The following is a 4,190-nucleotide window of genomic DNA, read 5'->3' on the forward strand; positions in this document are numbered from 1 at the left end:
AGGACAGGCTCCAAAACCACAGAGAAACCCTGTCTCGAAAAACCAAAAAAAAAAAAAAAAAAATTACATAAACGGTGTTTAGATTGCCTTGTGTTTCATACTGTTTTTCCTAGCACAGCTCATGAGCCTGCTCGTGTTGCTAGTCTGTTATTTCTGATCACTCCTAGTACTTTACAGTATGTATTTTTACTTCCATGATACTCTGATAATGGACACTGAATATTTTATGACTGACTCCCTGGTCGAGCTCCACCACTGCCTAAAAAGGCATTCTCAATCCTGTCAGACTTTTCTTTTTGAAGATTTATTTATTTATTATGTATACAGTGTTCTGTCTGTCTGTATGCTTGCAGGCCAGAAGAGGACATAAGATCTTATCACAGATGGCTGTGAGCCACCATGTTGTTGCTGGGAATTGAACTCAGGACCTTTAGAAGAACAGTCAGTGCTCTTAACCTCTGAGCCATCTCTCCACAGTCCCCTTGTCAGGCTTTTCAATCTGTTTTTTTTTCAAATGGGTATGGTGAGGGGTAGGTGCTTTGCAGTCTGCCTTTCTTTCTTTCTTTCTTTCTTTCTTTCTTTCTTTCTTTCTTTCTTTCTTTCTTTCTTTTTAGGTTTATTTATTATGTATAGTGTTCTATCTGCATGTCTGCCTGCAGACCAGAAGAGGGCACCAGATTTTTTTTGTTTTTGTTTTTTTTGTTTTTGTTTTTCGGGACAGGGTTTCTCTGTAGCTTTGGAGCCTGTCCTGGAACTAGCTCTTCTAGACCAGGCTGGCCTCCAACTCCCAGAGATCCGCCTGCCTCTGCCTCCCGAGTGCTGGGATTAAAGGCGTGTCACCAGATCTTATTACAAATGGCTATGTGCCACAAAATTGAACTCAGAACCTCTGGAGAAGCACTTAGTGTTCTTAACCTCTGAGCCAATTCTCCAGGCCCTGCTTTTTTTTTTTTTAACTTTAATTTGATGCGTGTTTATGCTGGGTGCATGCGTGTGCGTATGTGGCTATGCTTATTAGGAAGGCCCGTCTTGTTCTAATGCTCCACATTATCCCTTTGGATCTGGGTCTTTTAATGCCCCTGGAGGCAGGCTGGCATTAGAAGCCCCAGTGACGCTCCTGTCTCTCCCCTACAGTGCTAGGGTTACAAGGGCATGCAGCTGTGTTTGCACTTTTGTGGGCACTAGGAGCGGTCGAGGTCCTCACACATATACAGCGAGCATGCTTACCCACTTAACATCTGCCCAGCTCCTGCTTTTCATGACTTTAAAATTAATACTGTTGATGCAAAACCACAAATCTTAAAGAGAATAAAGGATGGTTTATTTTTGAGCCAAAGTGATAATTGCCTGGGAATACGGATCAGTTTGCTCCTGTATCAGTTACTTTTCTGTTGCTATGAGAAAACACCATATCTTATAGAATACAATTTAGAGATGAAGGGAGCATGGCAGTTGTTTTTTCCAGGGGCCAGTTTGCTAAGACCTCTGTCCCTTATTATCCCTCCGTTCTATGCTGACTCACGTCTAGCTTCACGCAGACTCTCAGGAAGTATGTCCAGTCTGGTAGCCAATCATGGTCCTACCCTGCCATAAGCAGGGACTTGCTGTTTTCAGTCAGGCAGATCCCGAACACAGCATGCTGACCAGATGCCATGAGCCAATCATAAAATGATTCCTGTATCAGTGAGGGTCTATACCCAATCACTTCAAGTACACTTAACCACAGATGGAATTCCCCTAAGCAGGCTTAAAATTAAGGAGATGCCTCACCCTTCCTTGGAGTTAAAGCCATTTTCGGTAGGCCCCAGCATGCTGGTTTTTCTCGAGAATAAAGCTGTGTGCTCTCTACAATTGCATATGGGGTGTCCTCCGGTCATCTGGAACAACCTAAGGACTCTGTGATTCTAGAAGAGTTTGCTTTGGCTTACGGTTTTGGAGGGATAAGAGTCCATCATGGTGGAACAGAGATATCGTAACAAGCACCAGACATGGTGGCAGGAGCAGGAAGCTGAGAGATCATATCTGGAACAACAAGCAGAAATCTGAGAAAGAAAACTGGGTGGCAAGGGACTTTCACCTCTCAAAGCCTGCCTGCAGTGATGACTTCCTGCAGCAAAGCCAGGCTTCCTAAAGCTTCTCAAACAACAGCAACTGGGGGCGAAGTGTGCAAATGCCTGAGGCTATGAGGGACATTTCTCATTTAAGCCACCACAGCTACAAAACCCAAGTGCTACTGTGGAAGTGGTTGTGCGAGATTTTATTAGTGATGACAAATCCAATGAAGTCAAAAATCCAGGAATTTACCAAATTGTTGGTGGGGACTGGAGGTAAACAGGTCACAGCAAAGGAGGTGTTGTCTAAGCTTACTCTGAGATTGAAATATTCCAAGCTCCTTAAGCAGGAAGGTCAACATAGCTTCAGGAAGTCCGTGAAACTGACCAGATTCACTAGGCCTGTCCCTGCCAGACTAAACAATAGAAGCTGAGAGTCTCTCTCTGAAGAGAAGCTGAGCAGCAAAGAAGACTCTTACATTAGCAATGCTGCAAAGTAGACCCTGAGACCAGACCAACTGCCTAGAAGAAGCAAAAACAAGCCGAGCTACCTGATAGAGGTTTAGACCAGTTCAGACACCTGGAAAGGACACTGTCCAGTTGGTTGATCTGCCTGCAGGCTGTCCAGCATGCTCCAGGTTCCCAGCTCTGTGAGCTGTCACCCGTGCTGGGGTGGGCTTTGGTGATGCAGCTGCCTGTGAGTCACTTCTGCTCCTCTAAGTAACCCCTCACCCATACTCCTATAACCCCAGTAAACCTCATTGGTCCCCCAAGTTAGACTTTGGTGGTATCTGTACTTTGCTCTGTTGTGGGCTCCCTATCTGGGGTGAGTAGATAATGTATGTTCAGTCTCCCCAGGAAAATTTTTTGTCACACAACAGCAGTGAAAACTATCACATGTTTCAGAGGCCATGCATTGCCATTGTTAGCTCTTAGACTGGTAGAAGCTAATGGTTTGGTAAGAATATATTTAAAGGTTTTTGGTAGGTCAATAAGTGGCTGTCAAAGCCGGGCGGTGGTGGTGCACGCCTTTAATCCCAGCACTCGGGAGGCAGAGGCAGGCGGATCTCTGTGAGTTTGAGGCCAGCCTGGTCTAGAAGAGCTAGTTCCAGGACAGGAACCAAAAAAAGCTACAGAGAAACCCTGTCTCTAAAAATCCAAAAAATAAAATAAAATAAAATGAGTGACTGTCAAAAGAACTAAAGAAAACTGGAGATGTAACTTGGTTGGCAGAGCGCTTGGCTTAGCATATACAGAACTCTGTGTTTGATTCCCTAGCCCTGCATAAACTGGACATCACGGTGCATACTGTAATCTTACCACGCAATGAAGGAACACTCGCCCACTTGAACATGGGGCTCTGGCAGGCCTTGCCCTTCCCCCCATTCCCTCTGTCTTGGTAAAAACTGTTAGATTACATTCCTAAAGCTAGCCACTAAGGTCTATTCCCTTATTCCACTTCTTCCTCCTGAGGCCTACTAACAAAGTCCAGCAATCAAAAATCAAAAGCCCACTTTGGTTCACCTAACTAATATGCCCAATTAAAATTAAACACCTCATCCTAACACGGAGTTTCCCCTTTTACCTTTATAAGCCACCATTTGCCCATGTGCCATGTCTGTCTCCCTTCTATCCAGAGGCAGCCCTTTGTCCCTTCAGGACAAATACCCCCAACCCCTTCCCCTTCTCCCTCATCCTCTATCTCTTTACCAAGGCATCCTCGCCCATTTTAACACAGACCTCCCCTTTTCCACCTCTTAAAAATCACACCTGCAAGTTCATTTCCTGCTGTTTTCTGCCTGAGTCAGAAAGCAGCCACTTCAACTTTTCTTCCCTGCTTAATAAAGATTCTCTGGAAACTGGGGTTTGGTGTGCTTTGTTCTTAATCCTGGGTCCAGGAGAAAGCTCCTGATGATGGGGGAAGGCAGGGAGATCTGCGCTCAAGAGATGAAGGCTGGAGGATCAGAAATTTTACATCAACCTCAGCTATTTAGTGAGTTTCAGACAAGCTTGGAATATGTTAGGTCTCAAACAAAACAAAATAAAACAAAACAAAAAACTGCAGTATGATTCAAAGGGACTAAACACAGTCCAAGATAATTTGGCTTTGACTTGCAATGGTTTTTGTCATTGTTTTGC

The sequence above is a fragment of the Microtus ochrogaster genome, unplaced genomic scaffold (genome assembly GCF_000317375.1).
Source record: "Microtus ochrogaster isolate Prairie Vole_2 unplaced genomic scaffold, MicOch1.0 UNK25, whole genome shotgun sequence".
NCBI classification, from domain to species: Eukaryota; Metazoa; Chordata; class Mammalia; order Rodentia; family Cricetidae; genus Microtus; species Microtus ochrogaster.